Genomic DNA, 22,428 nt, shown 5'->3' on the forward strand with positions numbered 1-22,428 from the left:
GAAGGGTTTCGGCCCAAAACATCGACTGTACTTTCTTCCATAGATGCTGCCTGCCTGGCCTGCTGAGTTCCTTCAGCATTTTGTGTGTGTTGTTCGGATTTCCAGCATCTGCAGATTTTCTCTTGTTTGTGAAATGTTAGATCTTGCCATTTTTAGACCATAAGACATAGGAGTAGAATTTGGCTACAAAGCCCATTAAGTCTGCTCCAGCATTCCATTATGGTTAATTCATAATCATTCTCAGCCCATTCTCCTGCCTTCTCCACATAACTTTAGACAGCCTCACTAACCGAAAATCTATCAACCTCTGTTTTAAATATATGCAATGACTTGGCCTCCACTGCCGTCCGTGGCAATGAATTCCACAGATTCACTACCATTTGGCTAAAGAAATTCTTCCTCATCTCTGTTCTAAATGGACATCCTTCTATTTTAAGGCCATGCCTGCTAGTCCTAGACTCACCCACTATAGGAAACATTCTCTCCAAATACACTCTGTCTAGGCTTTTCGATATTTGATGGGTTTCATTGTGATCCTCCCTCATTCTTTTAAACTTCAGCAAGTACAGGCCCAGAGCCATCAAACACTCCTCGTACCTTAGCTCTTTCATTCCCAGAATCATTCTCATGAACCTCTTTTGGACCCTCTCCAATGTCAGCACATCATTTCTTAGATACGGGGCCCAGAACTACTCCAAGTGTGATCTGAGCAATCCCTTACAAAGCCTCAGCATCACATCCTTGCTTTCATATTCTAGTTCACTTGAACTGCAGGCGAATATTGGATTTGCCTACTTTACCATTGGCTAAACCTGTAAGTTATCTCAGGGAATTTGACAGGGCTCTCAAATCGCTCTGCACCTCTGAGTTTTGAATTTTCTCCTCATTTAGAAAACAGTCTACACCTTTATTCCTTCTACCAACGTGCTTGACCATACAGGTCCCTACACCATATTCCATCTGTCATTACTTTGCCTACTCTCTCAATCAGTCCAAATCCTTCTGTAGACTTACTGCTTCATCAACACTACCTGTCCCTCCACCTATCTTTGTATTGTTCCGCAAACTTGGCCACAAAGCCACCATTTCCACCATCCAAATCACTGACGTATAATGAGAAATGAACAGTCCCAATACCGACGGCTGTGGAACACCACTTGTCCGGCAGCCAAGCAGAATAGGCCCCCTTTAATCTGACTCTTTGCCTCTTGCCAGTCAGCCAATCCTCTATCCATGCTAGTATCTTTCCTGTGGTACCATTGGATCATATTTAAGCAGTCTCATGCATGACCCCTTGTCAAAGGCCTTCTGAAAATCCAAGGAAACAACATCCACTGACTCTCCGTTGCCTGTCCTACCTGTTATTTTCTCAAATAATTCCAACAGATTTGTCAGGCAAAACTTCACCTAAGGAAAACATACTGATTTGGCCTATTTCATAATATGCCTCTAATTAATCCGGAACCTCATCCTTAATAAAGGACTTCAACATCTTCCTAACCACTGAAGTTGGGCCAACTGGCCTATAATTTTCTTTCTTCTGCCTCCCTCCCTTCATAAGTAGATGAACATTTGCAATTGTCCAACCCTCCGGAACAATTCCAGAATCTAATGACAATGGAATAATTACTAATGCCTCCAAATCTCTTCAGCTACCTCTTTCAGAACCACGGGGTAAAGTCCATCCGGTCCAGATGACTTATCTACAGTCAAAGCTTTCAGCTTCCATGCAGATTCTCCTTAGTAACAGCAAACACACACACTTCCTTCTTGCAGACTGCTCGTGTCTTCCACAACGAAGACTGATGCAAAATACTTATTAAGTTTGTCCGCTATTTCTGTGTCCCCATTACTGCCTTTCTAGCATCATTTTCCAGTAGTCCAATATCTATTCTCACCTTTCCTTTACTGCTTATATATCTGAAAAATCTTTACGTATCCCCTTTGATATTGTTGGCCATCTTGCCTTCATATTTCATCTTTTCTCTCCATATGGACTTTTTAGTTGCCTTCTGTTGATTTTTGTAAAAACCTCCCAATCCTTGAACTTCCCACTAATTTTTGCTATATTATATGCCCTCTCTTTGGCTTTTATTCTGCCTTTGAATTCACTTGTTACCTACGGATGCTTCATCCTTCTTTTAAAGTACTTCTTTATCTTTATATTTTTATAACAGTATTACCCATTTTGAATATATATTTTAGAATACTGGAACCCTCGGATTTTTCAGTGGTTTGGATCTTCTGCCTAGTGCCGAGCCACTAGCGCTTGTGGAACTACACAAGACAACAGGAGCAGGAGTATGCTGACCAACACCTCTATCCTGCTCTGCCATTCAGTGTGATCATGACTGATCTGCCCTGGACCTTGGCTTCCCTTCTGCATGGGTTCTCCACAACCCTCAATTCCCTGACATTCCAAAATAAAATATTTATCTCCCTTTACCTCTAGTGATTTAGCCTTCACAGCCAATTGGGTGAGAGTATTCCAGAGACTTGCCAGTGGAGAATGCTGTTCACTTCACTTTCAAATGACTGCTAGTTATCTTGTAACTATGTGTCATTATACAATACTCTCCCAGCAGTCAAAACATATTTACTCAACAAATTCATCCTTCATTTCTCTAAACTCCAAAGAATGCCAGTTCAGTTTTTTCCAGTTCATGAAAGAACAACTCTTTCTTCTCAGTGAATTTCTTCCAGTGCTAAAATATCCACTCTTTTTTTAAAATAAGGCTGCCAAAACTCCCTACTGGACGTCAATGGCTTCTCTGTGGAGAGTCGGGCACACTGGGTTTCTTGGTGTGCACACTACTGACGATCTCACTCGGTCCCTCAACAACACCTCTTCAGCCAAGAGAGCACAGCAGTGCTTCTACTTCCTGAGGATACTGACGCAAGCGAGGCTCCCCTCCCCCATTCTCACCAGATTCTATCGGAGAACCATCTAGAGTGCTCTGACCAGCTGCACCACCGTCTGGTATGGAACCGCAAGGCATCAGGTCACAAGCCCCTGCAACAAGTAGTGACGACTGCTGAAATATCATGGGGGTCTCTCTGACCCCCTTCCTTCAGGGCATATATCAGGAGCACTACATATGCAGTGACTCCAGCATTGTCAAAGACCCCTCCCATCACCCCCACAATCCCTTTGACCTCCTGCCATCGGGAAGAAGGTACTGTGGCATAAGAAGCAGAACTATCAAGCTAGCTAACAGCTTCTACCCCAGGGACACTAGACTTCTTAACAACTTGTGGTCACCCATACAAACGTACACCCTGTCTGAATCCCTGTACACCCACCCGCATGCCCTCATTCTCCAACTCACGAACACACTCTCAACGTATACTGGATGCTTGTCGTCTTTTGTTCCTGCTGTTTCACATATTCATACAACTGCTTATTCTATTATAATAGTGCCCGTAAAACTATACTTGTCTGGCATAAACATCCACCACCCTTTATGTGAAACTATCGGTCTTCGGGGTCGCGTTGCCGATGGCCGTTGGCGGGGCCGTCTTAATACACTTGGCAGAGGATGGTGCTCGGAGAAGCTGTGCCGGAGGGGATGGTCGTCGGCTCAGAGGTTCGACGGACTCAGGTCACTTTTGGTGTGTGCTGCGTCTGCGAGGCTGGTTTCGACAGAGCTTCCACTGTGTGCTGCGTCTGCGAGGCTGAGTCGGGCGGCGCCTTGGAAGTCCATAGCGGGGGTACTCCCTTCTGCCGCCGGCGTGGGATGGCGAGTCTGTCGGGACCCTGGGGACTTGTGGAAACTGTGTGGTGATTTCTTTTGAACTTACAGTCCTTTAACATCTTGGACTATTTTTACTGTGCCCATAGTCTGTTTTTTTATCAATTATGCTATTGTTTGCACTGTTGTAACTATGTGTTGTAATTATGTGGTTTTGTGCAGGTCGTGTAGCTTTAGTTTTAGGTCTTGTTTTGTCTGGTGGATTTGGAGCTCCTTCCGGGGAACGCGCTAGACGGTAGCACGATATTAATACGCAGCAGCCTCTCTGGACTCTGGATTGGGGATTGCCAAACATTACGTGGATTTTCTGGTGTAGTCTGTTTTGTCATATGCTTTTGTGATATCATTCTGGGGGAAAGTTGTCTCATTTTTTAACTGCATTGCATTTGTGGTTTCTAAATGACAATAAACTGAATCTGAATCTGAATATAGGACCCTGGTCAGACCCCACTTGGAATATTGTGCTCAGTTCTGGTCGCCTCACTATAGGAAGGACATGGAAACCATAGAAAAGGTGCAGAGGAGATTTACAAGGATGTTGCCTGGATTGGGCAGCATGCCTTATGAGAATAGGTTGAGTGAACTTGGCCTTTTTTCCTTGGAGCAATGAAGGATGAGAGGTGACCTGGTAGAGGTGTGTAAGATGATGAGAGGCATTGATCGTGTGGATAGTCAGAGGCTTTTTCCCAGGGTTGAAATGGCTAGCACGAGAAGGCACAGTTTTAAGGTGCTTGGAAGCAGGTACAGAGGAGATAACTGTGATAATTTTGTTTTGCAGAGAGTGGTGGGTGCATGGGATGGGCTGCCAGTGAAGATGGTGGAGGCAGATACGATAGGATCTTTTAAGAGACTCCTGGACACATGGAGCTCAGAAAAGTAGAGGGCTATGGGTAACCCTAGGAAATTTCTCTGGTAAGGACATGTTTGGCACAGCTATCTGCGCCAAAGGCCCTGTATTGTGCCGTAGGTTTTCTATGTTTCTATGTTACTTTATGACAACAAACTTGAACTTGAAACTGTACACAATACTACAGGCGCAGCCTCATCTGCAAATTATATAGATGTAACATGATTTAAAAATGAACTTGAATTCTCCAGCCGTGAAGGTCAATATGCCATTTGCATTTGGATGATTTTATGTGGTCTGTGCACAAGAACACCACCCCCTTCTCTCAATTCCTCCATCTCCACCTCATCTGCTCTCAGGGTAAGGCTTTTCAATCTAGAACAAAGAAGATGTCCTCCTTTTTCAAAGGAAGTGGCTTCCTTTCCTCCACAATCAACACTGCCCTCAACAACAACGCTTCCACTTCACACACATCTGCTTTTACCCCATCCTACCACCACCCTACCAGGGATAGGGTTCCTCTTGTCCTCACCAGCCTTCGTGTCCAGAAAAGTCCGCCATTTCCAAGCACATCTTTCCTACCCCCCACACCCCACTTTCTGTTTTCCACAGGGATTTCTCCCTACATGACTCCCTTGTCCATTTGTCCCTGCCCACTGATCCCCTTCCTGCCACCTATTCTTGCAAGCAGAACAAGTGCTACACCTTCCCCTACACCTCCTCCCTCACTACCTAGCCCTAAATAGTCCTTCCAAGTGAGGTGATACTTCAAGTGAGTCTGCTGGGATCATACACTGTGTCTGGTGCTCCCAGCGTGGCCTCCTGCATATCAGTGAGACCTGACGTAGATTGGGAGACCGCTTCGCCAAGCACCTACACTCCATCCGCCAGAAAAAGCGGGATCTCCCAGTGGCTGTCCATTTGATTCCACATCCCATTTCCATTCCGATATGTCCATCTATGGCCTCCTCCACTGTCGTGATGAGGCCACACCCAGGTTGGAGGAGCAACACCTTATATTCCGTCTGGGTGGCCTCTTACCTGATGGCATGAACACCGATTTCTCAACCTTTCAGTAATGCCCCACCTGCCCGCTCCTTCGCCATTTCCTATCCCCTTTTCCCTTTTTCACCTTATCTTCTTGCCCACCTATCACCTCCCTCTGGTGCTCCTCCCTCCTTTTTTTTCTTCCATGGCCTTCTGTCTCTTTCAGCAATCAACCCCCCCCCCCAAGAACTTTACTTCATCGCTCCCCCTTCAGGTTTCACCTATCAGCTGGTGTTTCTCTCTCCCTTGCCCCCATCTTTTAAGTCTACTACTCAGCTTTTTTTCTCCAGTCCTGCCAAAGGACATCATCCAGAAACATCAACTCTACTTTTTTGCATAGATGCTGCCTGGTCTGCTGAGTTCCTCCAGCATTTTGTGTGTATTACCAAGATCCAAAGCCCTGCCCCTATTTCTCACTTGATAAACAATAGTCCACCCTTTGATTCCTCCTTCTCAAGTGCATGACCTCACACTTTTATTTATTAATTAAGAGTAGCATAGGTTACACATACAAGATGCTGGGGAAGCTTATGTAAGCAGCAACTTTGAGCTTCAGGTAAGAGCTGAGTGTCCAGTGGTAACGCTAAAAGCTGAGTGAACTGCCCCAGATGGACACAACAAGCCCCTTCACCAGGGGTGCTACCCTTCCCTGGGCACTCCGGTGTATAATAATAATCAAAGAAACTTTAATTTCATTTTCACTCCAATACATTTTGTACAAGGTTGTTCACAGAAGCCTTCAGGAGATTAATCTTGTCTCCAGGAAAGTACTGGAGGGCTGGATAATGTGGCTGAAATACAATATTTTGAAGTTCCTTTTTTAAGTCACATCAAATAGAACTCTACAACTCATTTATGACACTATGTCCTGCTGCTTCTGCAGAAACAGTGTTTAAAATATTAAGGCAGCTCTTTGTAAAATAACATGCTGGTAAAACCATTTTCCAGTGCCTCTCTATAACTAGCCGCCAGCAGGTAAAAATTGTGTCCTGATATGGCTTGCAATCCAATTTAGCTTTCCACCTATTTGAGGGACTGGATCCTGGATATTTCCCTTGATGGTCTAACCGGGGTTGAAACACTTTGGTACAGGAAATTACAGAATATGTGATAATGATTCTTAAAAAGTGAGAAGCTCAGAACGGAAATGGAAAAGACAGATTCAGTTGCCCTTGTACTGGGCAAGGGCAGTAACCACCAATCAGCTGGGGGGCGGGGGGGGTGTGGTGGTGGAGGGAAATCAGCAGGTTGAACAACATCCGTTGGGAGGGGAAGAAGTCAAAACCCTGCGTCATGACTTTGACCTGAAACGTTGACAATTTGCGACCCCCCCCCCCCCGCCCCCGGCCCCACAGATGTTGCTCCGCCCAATGAGTTCACGCAGAACACCGTTCGTTATTCCAGATTCAGACTTCTGCAGTCCCTAGGGTCGCAATAGACAGGTGCCGAACGTAATTAAAAGGACGAATGGAAGTTCCCTCACAAGAGCAGGAATGCAGGAGTGGGACCTGTGCTAAGGGAGTGTGAAGCTCTGGTTGGACTGTAGTTGGAGCCCTGTGTTCATTCCTGGGGATCATTCCTTAGCGTTTGCCCCGGAGAGTGTTTGCATGTCAGGGCTAAAACTTCAAATTATGAGGAAAGTATGCATAGATCAGTTCTGAGTTAACCCCCAATACAGGGGTTCCCAATCTTCTTTATGCCTTGAAACCTTACCATTAACTGAGGTTGGGAACCCCAGGTTGGGAACCCTTGCCCTAAGAGGAGACTCCATAGGCTGAGACATTGTCCCCTGGTTGAGAGATGTCATCATGGAGGTGTATAAAATCATGAGGGACATAGATAAGGTGGATAGTCATATCCTTTTCTTACATTGTAGGGGAGTCAGAAACTAGTGGACATAGATTTAAAGTGAGTGGAATCATTTAAAAGGGACCCAAGGAAGAACTATTCCACGCAGAGGGTGGTGAATAAACGGAACAAGCTGCCAGTGGAAGCTGTAGAGGCGGAAATTACAACACTTAAGAAACATTTGGACAGATACATGGATAGGAAAAAAGCCTAGAGGCTAAATTCAGACAAATAGGAACAGCTCATATAGACATCTTGATCGGCAGAGACAAGTTGGGCCAAAGGGTTTGTTTCATGCTGTATAACTCTAGGACTCTAATAGGATTGGGGTGATTTCAATTGTAGAAGTTAGAATGATTAAAGGATTCAATAGCATAGTGTGACAGGTTCCAAGAAAAAGGGGTATAATCTTACAAATGGAGCTGATGTACACAGGAAAGCTTATGTACACAGGTCTGATGCAAATCCAGAAAACGGTCTCTTAAAAAGCTGATGAAGATAATTTATTAGGCAGTAAGGCAAAAGGGCCGCTCCTGGAACAGGAAGGGAATTTATCCTCACTATTATGTACATGATGCAATCACTCACATACATTGTGCTTCCAAAACGTGATGCAACCCTAAAGGAAGAAAGGGGTAATATTGATCAAGGGTGTTTGACTAGACGGGGAGAGGTTAATATGGGGCTGAAAAACATGAGAGGGGAAGTAAGTAAGCTTACCTTAGCTATTTTTTCAACACCAGACAGGGATTCTGTTCAGAAAGTCCCTTTTGTCCACGCTACTGTATTTTGACCTATTTGGGTGCCGAGAGAGCCCAGAAACAAGCAGGCTTCAGAGTTTAGTGAACTAATTTCTGTTGGCAGCCCACTAAAGGAGTATTTTATATGGAATTACATCATTGCACATGCATTCCGGGCAATAAAAACATCATCAGCATAAGCGTGATTTGTGACCAGAACAATTCTGTTGAATTTCTGGAATTTCCGAATCAGTCCCAAAACCATCGTAAAAAGGAAATTGCTAAGTGGTCAAGTTTTGAGACAGTGATCCCTTATGTGTCATTCAGGAAATGTCCACTAGGGGTCATGCAGAAGTAAATCTCACCAGCCTGGTTCCTTTGATGCCCTGCCCACTGCAGATTCATAAACAAATCTGATTTGGCACCATAACCTTTAACCTGTTGAACAACTAAACGTCATTTGAACACATGGCATTGGCACATTCATGAAACATTTGTCAAAATTCAAAACAATTTTCTATAAATGTTTTCAATAAAGTCTAGAAATTGTTGTTGATGATGTTAGCAAGGAAACATTTCATTTCTTCAAATCATATTGCTGTGTGGTCTATTAATATTAGCAGCTGTGATTCCTAGTCTTAAAGTGAGCATAATTAAGAAAGCAGCAGAATTGATCTAGATTAATAGAGTTCTGGTAATAGCATTATCAATTGCAAGCTTGATTTATTTAATATTTGTAAATAAAGGATTGATATCATAATTCACAGCCAATAGTGGAAAATGTTCATTTAGTATTAAGAGTTAAGTCTTTCCTCCATCCCATATAAATTGCCATGGTATTATTCCTAAAGCCAAAACAGTCATCCACCTCTTGTTCCTACCATATCTGACATCCCCCACAGTTAAGCACTACATTAACATGACACCTCGATCAAACAAATGTCACTGATAGTCATTCTATTCTGAAAGTCATTCATCTAATTTCTGCTTATTCACTATTAAGGCTATATTGAAAATAATTAAATAGATAGCTCTTCAGTTTGCGAATTATAACAGAATCTGTAAGAAGTAACAGTCGTGGCTCATTTAGCCTCTTCAGCTGTAGTGCTTGCTACCGCAGGACTGTGGTTCCATTTGGTAGGTCTCTTTAATATTCATGACTCACTAACAAGCCAACCGAAAGTGATAATGCTTTGATGGCAATTTAGGAATGGCAGTGTAAGAGAACTTGATTAACAATATACTAATCATCGCTACCATTGACCTGATTCAAGAATCTTTTAAATTCTCACATTCACATTTCCTATATGGCAATTGATTGCAATGCCTGTCTGAGCTTTTTAACCTAAAAAAAACACCCCATGTGCTCGTAACACATCAAGCATCTTTTCTAATAAGTGGGGGTGTGCAGTTTCTCAATATGCCCTGGCACCAAGTTTGTTAGTGTTTAGAGAATTAGCATGGAAACTGACCATCACATCTCACCAACACATGGCTCGGTATATCTTAAATAATCTATCATAAAGCACTTCAATTACAATAATACCCTGGAGGGTTATCATGGTAGTGTAGTAGTTAGCACAACGCCTTGCAGTAGAGGTGAGCGAGGATCATTTCCCACCGCTGCCTGTAAGGAAGCATGTTCCCGATGTTGGGGGAGTCCAGAACCAGAAGCCACAGTTTAAGAATAAGGGGTAGGCCATTTAGAACAGAGTTCAGGAAAAGCTTTTTCACCCAGAGAGTTGTGGATCTATGGAGTGCTCTGCCTCGAAGGCAGTGGAGGCGAATTCTCTGGAAGCTTTCAACAAAGAGTTAGATAGAGCTCTTAAAGATAGCGGAGTCAACGGATATGGGGAGAGGGCAGGAATGGGGTACTGATTGTGGATGATCAGCCATGATCACATTGAATGATGGTGCTGGCTCAAAGGGCCAAATGGCCTACTCCTGCACCTATTGTCTATTGTCTATTGAGTATGTTTGCTTTCCCCTTAACCACATGGGTTTCCTCCAGGTGCTCTGGTTTCCTCCCTCAGTCCAAAGACATATTGGTTGGTAGGTTAATTGGTCATTGTAAATTGTACCGTGACTAGGATTAAATCGGGAGGTTGCTGGGCAGCTTGGCTCAAGGGGCTGGAAGGGCGTACTCCATGGTGTATCTCAATAAATAATCAATAAATAAAGTGAGCTCAGAGCAAGAGATGCAACTAGACCTTCTGAATTTAGTATGGGTACCATGCAGATATGTTCACAAGCTACAGTATGTCAATGCTCGACAAGTACAAGTAAATAAAACAACTGCACTTTTAAATATCGCTATATTCCAAAACATCCTGGTGTTTCCAGTTTTAGTCTTGAACAGCATGATAATTCTCTGGAAATGGTACTTCTGTACCGAAGCATCAAAACCTTTAATGCATCGTTTTGATATTCCTCTCTGCTTCCTCACTAATGCATAATGAATGGGCTAACACATGCATTACACCAGTGGAGGAAGATCTCTCACAATTCTTTCACGTTTATATGCTGCTCTGGCATTGTGCAGTTTCTGGTCTTGTGGAACAAAATATATAAAAACAGTTGGCTCAGGTTTTCTCAAGCAATGATCATCATATTTGCGTCAATCCTATGCAATTACATAAATTACAGTGATCACTTGAGATTGCAAATCATACAGACTCTGACTGATCTCAACTAGATTACCAGTGAAAGGAAATTTTTACCCAGCTCATTAACTTTTTCCCTTCTGGGAATGAAATTCCTACATGATATCATATGTTTCGGAGTGAGTAAAAGCCGTTTCCTTCTGTCATTGATTGCTGTAGAAAGGGCGGCTTGCATTTAAGCAGAATTTATTTAGTGTCTTCACAACCCCAATACACCCTGAAGCATTTTAGAACCAAAAGTACACCTTCTGAAACCAGTGACTGCTGTAATATGGAGCACAAATTTATTTCATGTAGGTTCATTTCACAATAGAGAATGTATACAGTATACAACCTGAAATCTGTCCTCTTCCCAGACATCCTCAAAACAAGAGACTCCATAGAATGAATGATGGAACATCAAAACCCCACCGTCACCCCACAAATGCTCTAAAGGTAACACTGAGGAGAATAACGTCATTCCTAACACTTAAATATTTACTTGATTTTATTTTTATTTAAAGATACACCATGGTAACGTGCCCTTCTGGACCAACGAGCCCACTGGATCCATTATACCAAGGTGACCAGTTAACCTACCATCTGAAACGTCTTTGGGATGTGGGTTGAAACTGGATCACCTGGAGGAAACCCACGTGGTCACAAGGAGAATGTACAAACTCCTTACAGACAGAGGCAGAATTGAACCCAGGTTACTGTTGCTATAATAGTGTTACGCTAACTGCTATGCGACCATGCTGCCCCCCCCCCCCCCCATATTTCATCATAAGTTATTTATGTTCCAGATGAATCTTCCAATCTTATATAATAAACGTTAACTAAACTGAGATGAAAAATAAAATTAAATCCTTATAATACAAATTGCAACTTTCTAATTCATGTTTATGTTTTTTTCAAGGGGACCTGAAATGGGAAGTATTAAGAACATGGGAACTGACCAGAAAGGTATTTGAAATATATTTTAATGTGAATGTTTGCTAGAGTCTGCTAAAGACATTGGTTGAACTGTAGTTGGAGGCAAGAGGAGAATCTGAAGTTTATCAATAGATGTTTCGTAAAAGCACAGAGTGTTGAAGACAGACATTGAAGTGAATGTAGAACTTCAGAATTTATTAACTCATTTGAAGCTTGCCAGGAAACATGGGCTAGTTAACGGGGGGGGGGGGGGGGTGAGCTGCTGTAAGGAAGATCAGAAGATTCAGAAAGGAAGGAGTTTCTAAGCTAGAGGTATAGGATGGAAATATCAGCAAGAGGAACAAATAATTGAAGAATGTGTTCATATGCCAGTCTATTCATTTTTAACTTTTCCAACAGAACACAGAACAGTATTGATCTGGTAATGGAAAATGAACCTGGTCAGGTGTCAGGTCTCTCAGTGGGTGATCACAATTCTATCTGTTTTACCATGGCATTGGAGAGGGACAGCAATAGACAAATTAGGAAAGCATTTAATTGGAGTAAGGGGAAATATGAAGCTATCATGCAGGAACTTGGAAGCATAAATTTGGAACAGATGTTCTCAGAGAAATGTATGGCAGAAATGTGGCAAATTTTCAGGGGATATTTGCATGGTGTTCTGCATAGGTTTGTTTGAATGAGACAGGGAAAGGATGGTAGGATACAGGAACTGTGGTGTACAAAGGCTGTTGAAAATCTAGTCCAGAAGAAAAGAAAAGCTTACGAAAGATTCAAAAAACAAGGTAATGATAGAGATCCAGGAGATTATAAGGTCAGCAGGAATGAGCTTAAGAATGAAATTAGGAGAGCCAGAAGGGGCCATGAGAAGGTTTGGCCAGCAGGATTAAAGAAAACCACAAGGCATTCTACAAGTATGTGAAGAGCAAGAGGATAAGACAAGAGAGAATAGGACCAATCAAGTGTGACAGTGGGAAAGTGTATATGAAACCAGAGGAGACAGCAGTGGAACTTAATGAATACTTTGCTTCAGTATTCACTACGGAAAAAGATCTTGGTGATTGTAGGGATGACTTACAGTGGATTGAAAAGCTTGAGCATATAGATATTAAGAAAGAGGATGTGCTGCAGCTCTTGGAAAGCATCAAGTTTGATAAGTCTCTGGGAATGTACGAGAAGTACCCAAGGCTACTGTGGGAGGCAAGGGAGGAGATTGCGGAGCCTTTGGCAGTGATCTTTGCATCATCAATGGAGACGGGAGAGGTTCCGGAGGATTGGAGGGTTGCAGATGTTGTTCCCTATTCAAGAAAGGGAGCAGGGATAGCCCTGGAAATTATAGACCAGTGAGTCTTACTTCAGTGGTTGGTAAGTTGATGGAAAGGATCTTGAGAGGCAGGATTTATGAACATTTGAAGAGGCATAATTTGAATAGGAATAGTCAGCATGGCTTTGTCAAAGGCATGTTGTGCCTTATGAGCCTGATTGAATTTTTTGAGGATGTGACTAAACACATTGATTAAGGTAGAGCAGCAAATGTGGTGTATATAGGTTTCAGCAAGGTATTTGATAAGGTACCCCATGTGAAGCTTATTGAACAAGTAAGGAGGCATGGGATCCAAGGGGACATTGCTTTATGAATCCACAATTGGCTTACCCACAGAAGGCAAAGAGTGGTTGTAGACGGGTCATATTCTGCATGGAGGCCAGTGAGTAGTGGTGTGCCTCAGGGATCTGTTCTGGGATCCCCTACTCTTTGTGATTTTTATAAATGACCTGGATGAGGAAGTGAAGGGATGGGTTAGTAAATTTTCTGATGACACAAAGGTTGATGGTGTTGTGGATAATGTGGAGGGCTGTCAGAGGTTAGAGCAAAACGTTGATAGGATGCAAAACTGGGCTGAGAAGTGGCGGATGGAGTTCAACCCAGGTAAGGTGAGGTGGTTCACTTTGGTAGGTCAAATATAATGGCAGAATATAGTATTAATGGTAAGATTCTGGGCAGTGTGGAGGATCAGAGGGATCTTGGGGTCCGAGTCTATAGGACACTCAAAGCTGCTACGCAGGTTGACTCTGTAGTTAAGAAGGCATACGGTGCATTGGCCTTCATTAACCATGGGATTGAGTTTAATAGCTGAGAACTAACATTACAGCTATATCAGACCTTGGTCAGACCTGACTTGGGGTATTCTGCTCAGTTCTGGTCACCTCACTACAGGAAGGATGTGGAAGGGCTGAAATAGCTAACACGAGAGGGCACAGTTTTAAGGTGCTTGGAAGCAGGTACAAAGGAGATGTCAGGGTTAAGTTTTTTTCGCAGTATGTGGTGATTGTGTGGAACAGGCTGCCAGTGACGGTGATGGAGGTGGATACTGATAGAGTCTTTTAAGAGACTCCTGGATAGGTACATGGAGCTTAGAAAAATAGAGGGCTACGGGTAACCCTAGGTAATTTCTAAAGTACGTACATATTCGGCACAGCTTTGTTGGTTGAAGGGCTTGTATTGCACTGTAGGTTTTCTATGTTTCTAGTACGGCACAGAATCAGGCTCTTTGGCTCACAATGATGATGACCCAAATGAACTAATAATCAAATTGTCAATTGTACTATTTCATTATCCCGACATAATGCCCATATCCTTCGAATTTCCTCACAGAAATATACCAATCTAAACACCTCTTACAAGTCCCTCATGTATCTGACTCTATCACCACCCCAGGCACTGGATTCCAGGTCACCCCCACTTTCTGTGTAAAGAAAAAATCTGTTCCTCATATCTCATTTGCAATTACCCCTTCTCATCTTAAAAATGCATGTCCTCTGGCATTAGGCATTTCTACACTGGGTAAAAAATGTTGTCTCTCTGCGCTATTTATGCCTCTCATAATCTTATAAACCTCTGTCAGATCTCCTCTCTGCCTCCACTGCTTCACAGGAAGCAACCCAAGTTTGCCTCACCTCTCATTATAGCAGATGCCCTCCGATCCAGTTGAATTAGCAACGGAAGTAACAACAGGAGAGAATAGAGACTGGAATTCCCTCAAACTTGGGACTTTAGGTCATAAAACAGACTGTTCTCAAAAGTTGCAAAATGGAAGCAAGCTTGCTTTATTTTGTTATTGTAGTTCACTCCCTTTAAGAGCCATTAAAACTTATTCTGCAGTGTTGTCACATGCAAAGCAGGTACTGTAGTGGTAATGATCTTTGCACACCGACCCTTAGGAAATTAGGTTAAATGTGATCTCCAAGAAGATGCAATCAAATGCTATGGGGGAGGGTGGTGGGACCAGAGGAAACTTGAGTGGGATTTAGTAATGCTAGGTGAGTAAACAATTATGGGTCTCTTGAGTAGATCCCCTAACATGGAGCATTTCTCTGGGTGCCCCTAAGTTTGCATCATCAGTGGCAACATTAGACTCACATTTCAAGAGATTTATGATTTACAGATTAAGAAGAAGAGTAGTTATTAGCTTTATTTGTCACATACACAGTACGCCAAAAATGTAGTGAAATGCATTGTTTGCATTGATAATCAACATAGTCTAAGAATGTGGTGGCGGCAGCCTGCAAATGTCGCTATGCTTTTGGCACCAATGTAGCATGCCCGCAATTTAATAACCCTAACTATACTTCTTTGGAATGTGGGAGGAAATCTGAGAACCCAGAAAAACCCACACTGTCACAGGGAGAATGTATAAACTTGGCACAATCAGTGACAGCAATTGAACCCTGTTTGCTGGCACTGTAAAGCATTGCACCATCCGCCTCGCTACTGTGTCGAGCACAGCCAGGTGGTTCACTGAAGCCTAGATCTATAGTGAAGGTTGTGGCAACGGATTTTCATAATGCAAATAGCACGGGTGAGTTTTAATGCATAAAAATGATAATTACACGTAGTTTGATAGCTTTAAATTACATACAGTTCAATAGTTTGAGAATGTACTCCTTGTTAAGTAGTGAGTTAATTGAAAAAGTCATGAATTGCAACCTCTCAATCTAAATTCCTGGTGGTAAGCAATAAAGGGACTGCACACTGTAATTAATGTCAAACAGAGAAAAATAAGGTAAATTTTGGCAGGAATTTCCAACTCCAGTTTCTGAAGGAAAGATGGAGGAGAACCAAAGGGAATTGGATTGGAAGACTTCAAAACATGTTCATAATCTTGGCTAATTTACACACCGTGGAGAAGAGGGGCAGAGAGAAAGAAGGGGAAAGGGGAGGAGAGTGGGTAAGAGACAGGTATCAGTGAGGGTGGAGAGCAAGAGAGCTGAGGGAGGAAGGAGGGGGTTTCCAGCTTTTATTTGCCTGTCTTCCTATTGTTCAGACTGCCTGTTCTTTCTTTAGCAGGGCCTTCAACCAATCAGCTTTTATACTTAAATTAGCCAATTGAATTTGTCAGAATGATTGGTTGATTGGCCTAAACTGTAAAAGAGAATGGAATTATTTTTCTCACATTCTTATCAACTAATTGATTAGAAACTAGATTTGATTCTGAGTTTGTAGTCTAGAAATTACAGTTTGAAATCTGAATACATTTCTATGGTATTTCTGTGTCAATTATTTTATTAGAGAGATTATTATATTTATTTTAGACACCTCATTAAATTAACAAAAGGGACCTTAATAATGGTATAAATTGTTTATGTGCCAATATAGCAAACAGTAATTCCTAGGCTTACATGAACTGATATTTAATGGACACATTTCCCTTGACAAACCAGAACTGTGCGATCAGCATACATGTGAACTCGGCTGGTTGCACACAGACAGAAAGCCATTAATATAGACAGGAAAAGTAAAAGGTCCCAGTATTGAGCCCTGGGGATACACATAGCTACATCCAATGGTCTTGACATTGTCTGATATATAGACACCAATTGATATCGGTCCATTAAGTAAGATTTGAATTGGCAATGTGTTTAACTTGCCTAGTTTATTGAGAAGAACGGCAAAATTCCTGGATTCTACAAACAGCCTTTGACACAACTAAATGAATAGTGTCAGAAGGCCTTTTTAAGACCCAGAAAAATGGGATCTACAAAATGTCCTGCAGCAAGTGCGGGCAGCATTTGTCACAAAGGTCTCTGTGTAACATTTCAGTTGAATGAAATCAAATTTCTGTGGTTAAAGGTGACAGTTATCCTTTCCAAAACCTGCAAGTAGCAGACCTGTATTTAAATTTCCAGGAGAAAGGAATCTACTTTGAATGTGCTGGGTGTTTTCAAAGACTCACTATAATGTAAAAGCCTAAACATTTAACATGTGAATCCTAATGTGGTTATGAATCAAGGAACGGTTGCATCCTTAACTTCACTGCCAATTTTTCTGCTTCAGTAATGGTTTGTCAATAGGTGTTGTGACCATCCACCTCTTCAAAAATCTTTACAGCTCACATTGCCTTTCACTCGTTTTGTTCTACTTTCAATTTCTGCTGCTCATATACCAACTCTGCCACAGACAGAACAGGTCCGCTTTTGGGAAAGTTCTGAGCCCCAGCAGGACCCACGGGAGATTATCACGCCAACGCGCATCCATCAGGGAAGCGCTCAGAGCAGCATTTAAGAAGCGGTGAAAATGCTTGCATTGGCCATTGGACTGCAGATGATACACTGTGATGTGATGAAGCCTAACGCTGAGGTTCTGGACCATCACAGCCCAGAGGTCTGAAATGAGTTGGGGACTGTGGTCAGAGGGAGTATTAGATTGGGTGCCAAACTGCACAACCTAGGTGCTGAGGAATGTGCAAGCCATGTCTGCGGCTGTTGCCGATGCGAGAGGGCGACCTGCGGCCACCTGATGGTACGGTCCACCATGGTAAGAAGGTGTATGAGGCCGTGGGAGGGAGGAAGAGGACCAACAAGGTCCACAATCACATGGCTGTAATGGGCTTTATTTACGACAACTGTAGACAAGTTCATTCAGAGTCTTCCCAGTCAGAAAAGCTGGATGAACCATGAGATCTGAAATCTGCTGAGAGCCAGACCAAAAGCATTGACCAAGAAAGTTACAAGAAGACCAGGTACAATCTCCAGAAAGCCATCTCATAGGCAAAGTGGCAATTCTGGATCGAACTTGAATTAATTAAGGACGCTCAACAATTGTGCCAGGTCTTGTAGGATTTTGCTAATAAAACAAAGTGAGGCATCTTATGCTGAAAGAAACCCGTAACACATTTTATTGAGTGCCAAAACCTACACACAAGAGTGCGCTAAAAACTTTTGCATAATAACATCATCATGTCAGACCAGCCTCTTAAAGTGAAACCCCAGCTCAATGTTGGTGGTTGGGAATTATATACATTTCTTCAAATAAAGTTACCCTACACTATCACGCCTTATGAAGTTAAATCAAGCGACATAGAAGACAGCAGGGCTTTACTTCCAGATGAGCCCAGTGCCTTCTATGCTTGTTTTCACCATCATAAAATGGAGGAATCATTATGACCTCCCACATCCTCCCATGGTCCTATGATTTCAATCTCTGAAGCTGATGTGTGAGCAGCCTTCTGGAAGGTGATCCCACAAAAAAGCATCCAGGTCAGACGGGGCACATGGCAAGTACTAAAGAACTGTGTTGGGATCAGCTGGCTAATGTGTTCACTGAGATCTATAAACTCTTGTTTCAGCAGTGTGTGGTACCTACCTGCTTCAAGCGGGCTTCAATTATACCTTTGCCCAGAAGAGTGTGATGACTTGCCTCAATAACTATCACCCATAGCATTTATATCCATAGCGATGAAGTGTTTTGAGAGGCTGGTGATGAAACATTTCAACACCTGCCTGAGAAGTGACTTAGATCCGCTCCAATTTGCCTACCGGAGCAATAGGTCCCCAGCAGATGTCATCCCATTGGCTCTTCACTCAACCCTGAAACATCTGGACATTAAAGATGCCTACATCAGGAAACTCTTTAGCGACTACAGCTCTGCATTTAATATCAGCATACCCTCAAAACTAATCAGTAAGTTCCAAGACCTTGGCCTCCTTGTGCAATTGGATCCTTGATTTCCTCACTTGCAGATTCAGTCAGTTCAACAAGATCTCCTCCACAATCTCCATCAGCACAGGTGCACCACAGGGCTGTGTGCTTAGCCCCCTGTTCTACTCACTTTACACTTAACACTGTGAGGCTAAGCACAGCTCCAATGCCATATTCAAGTTTGGTGATGACACCACTGTCATAAGCTGAATCAAAGGTGGTGATGAATCAGCATATAGGTTGGAGGCTAAAAATCTGGCTGAGTGGTGCCACAACAACAATCTCTTACTCAATGCCAGCAAAACTAATGAGCTAATCGTAGACCTCAGGAGAAGGAAACAAGAGGACAATGAACCAGTTCTCATCTGAGGATCAGAGGTGAAGAGGGTTATTACTTCAGAAGCCCTGTCCTGTGCCCAGCACAAAAGTGCAATTACAAAGAAAGCTCAGCAGTGCCTGTACTTCCTTCGGAGTGTGCAAAGACTTGGCATGACATCCAAAACTTTGACAAGCTTCTACGGCTGCGTGGTGGAGAGTTCATTGATTTGTTGCATCACAGCCTGGTATGGAAACATCAATGCCCTTGAATAGAAAATCCTATAAAAAAGTAGTGGATATAGTTAAACTCTCTGAACCATTGGGCACATCTATATGAAACACACTGTCCCAGGAAAGCTGCATCCATCATCAGGGACCCCCACCGCCTTGTACAAGCTCTCTTCTCACTACTGACATCAGGAAGAAGGTACAAGAGCCTCAGGACTCAGACTACCAGGTTTAGGAACAGTTACACCACTCGGCCATCAGGCTCTTGAACCAAAGGGGAAAACTTCACTCAACTTGACTTGCTTCATCATGGTATCCACAACCAATGGACTCACTTTCAAGGACTCTTCATCTCATGTTCTCAATACTTATTGCTTATTTATTTAACATTATTATTTCTTCCTTTTGTATTTGTGCAGTTTATTTTCTTCTGCACTCTGGTTGAATGCCCTAGTTGGGCAGTCTTTCGTTGATTCTGTTATGGTTATTACCCTGTAGATTTATTGAGTATGTCAACAAAAATGAATCTTAGGGTTGTATATGGTGATAGATATGTACTTTGATAATAAAATTTACTTTGTACTTTAAACTTTGAAGTGTGAGGAACAGAATAAAATAACAAGGTATTGAAGTACAGCAACTTGTATGTAATTTTTGTATTAAACTCACAACAATGAGTTGAAGGTATTGATTAATTTATTGAATGTGGACAGCTTTCTTTTCCTTGGCTTTGGAAAAGAAGTCCATATTTTAAGTCTTTTTATCACATTGTTGCTACTTTCAATCAACTTTTATGAAACTGATTATTTATTCACTTATTGAGATGCTGCGCAGAATAGGCCCTTCCAGCCCGTTGAGCCACGCCACCCAGAAAACCCCCTGTTTCAATTCTAACTTAATTACAGGACAGTTTACAATGACCAACTAACCTACCAATCGGTATGTCTTTAGAATGTGTAAGGAAACTGGAGCACCTAGAAGAAACCCATATTATCATGGAGAGAATGTACAAACCCCTTACAGGCAGCGGTGGGAATTGAACCCTGGTCGCTGTACTGTAAGGTGTGTGCTAAGCACTACACTACTGATCAATTAGAACCTACTAAAATTATTTATTTTTTATACCATTTAGCTCTTGAAAGAATCAAGTCCAACAATTTTATATAGCAATATTTATTAATTTCTGGTACAATAAAGGAAGAAGGAGGACTTAAGTGAAGGACATCTTCATAAAATTACCATGTATCATCAATATGGGCCGAATGGCCTACTCCTGCACCTATTTTCTATGTTTCTATGTTAACATGACATTACAGGAAGTAATGTTCACTGCTCCTATATTTTAAACATAATGTGAACCAACAATGGATAATGTAAATGTGGGTACAGTTGCCCGAATTTTCAATGCACATATTCATGACAACGTTTCCTGTTCATTTTAAAACTCATCACATCTTTTGAGATCTATAAAGCATGCCATGTGGTGGCTGAGAATTATCTTCCAATCATGTCCTGTGCTGGTGCAATTGCTCTTCCGATCTCCGGTGAGGTGCACTGGTCTTTTACTTCTTGAGCAGTCTCTGAGGTTTCAGGGTGACGTGCTTCCTCTCCAGTTCTATGGGTTTTGAAAGGGTTAAGGGGGTCAAAGTGGGAGAGCGGACTGTGGGGCGGGAAGTGTTTGATGGAGCCGGTGGGTGAAGAGCATGGGACATGCTGCACACTTTCCACCATTTTCGCTGTTTCCACATGCCTCCAACACAAATACGTCAGCCTCATCCCAGATGCTCCTCAATATCGAGGCTTCAAGAGCTTCAAACTAATCAGTGGGGACTTTACATTTAAAACCCTTGAATAATTTCCTCTTTTTGCCTGGTAATCCTTTGCCATGGAAGCTCACAACAGAGGATTTGCTGTGGGTGTGGTGTGCACATGCAGTTGACGTGGCATTGACATTGGAGAAAAACTGAGTGTAATTTGAGCCCTAATGTTGAGAACATTGTTCTGGAAGAGGACCCTAAAATTGGTTAGATTGTATTGCTCGGGCAGAGTTTTCCAACTTGAGGTCCATGGATCCCTTGCTTAATGTTATTGGTCCATGGCATAAAAAGGTTGGGAACCCCTGTGCCAGGGAATTTTGAGGATTTTTTCAGAGCCACATTTGGTAGTAACTTTCCAGTACTTTGAGGTATCTTCTGGTTCCCCTGACAAGTGTGGACAGACTATCATAACTACATTTACAATTTTATCCTCATGATTTTAAAAGGTCCCTGCATATACTTCATAAGAAACTCATAAAAGAAATGGGACCATGTTCCCATCCCGTGCTCCCCTAATCCGTGCCTCTATAATCTACCTCACCACCTTCGAACAATGTAATTTATCCAACAGTAGTTTACAGCTGGGTATAGGGAGTACAGTATCCAATGTGCTTTTGACTTCCAAATCAAACACAATAGATGATCAACCTATATTGGAAAACATCGTCATGACATGATCACATTTAGTGACGCAGTTCATTTACAAAAGAATACCAAAATAATACGGGTTACACTAGTTATGTGCCCCAACCATCAGCCGATAGTCATCTGCTCCAAATAAATTAATTATAACCTGAAGGGCTTCCACATGAGGAAGCATCAAGCTCTGCTAAGTTTGGGGTCTAAAAGTGAAAAAATAAAGTCAAGAGAAGATGAAGAAACAACTGGTTGTAGTCAAGGCTCCAAGGAGCCACATCCCTTTGAGCCTAATATTCAAAAGAACAATCATCAAGAGTACCAGTCTCTCAGAGTCCAAGTATATGGCTAATATGGCAGTAGAGAATGGCACTCTACTTGCTACAACAACATGATACAGAAGATGTGTCACAGCTTATAAAATACCATGGAAGTGTAGCATCCTCAGAGATAATGGGGATAAAATATTTGGGAGGAAGTTATTCTCCTGGGATTTTCTGGAATGGCCAATGCCACAGATTTTATAGATTTCCTGAATTAACACTTTCTTTTGTCACCCACCCCAAGAATTAATTATGATTATGTGGTCAGTTTTCATATTGAATATTATTATTTTAAGCACTTACACGGCAGCTGTGGAT

This window comes from Hemitrygon akajei, chromosome 3 (genome assembly GCF_048418815.1).
Source record: "Hemitrygon akajei chromosome 3, sHemAka1.3, whole genome shotgun sequence".
NCBI classification, from domain to species: Eukaryota; Metazoa; Chordata; class Chondrichthyes; order Myliobatiformes; family Dasyatidae; genus Hemitrygon; species Hemitrygon akajei.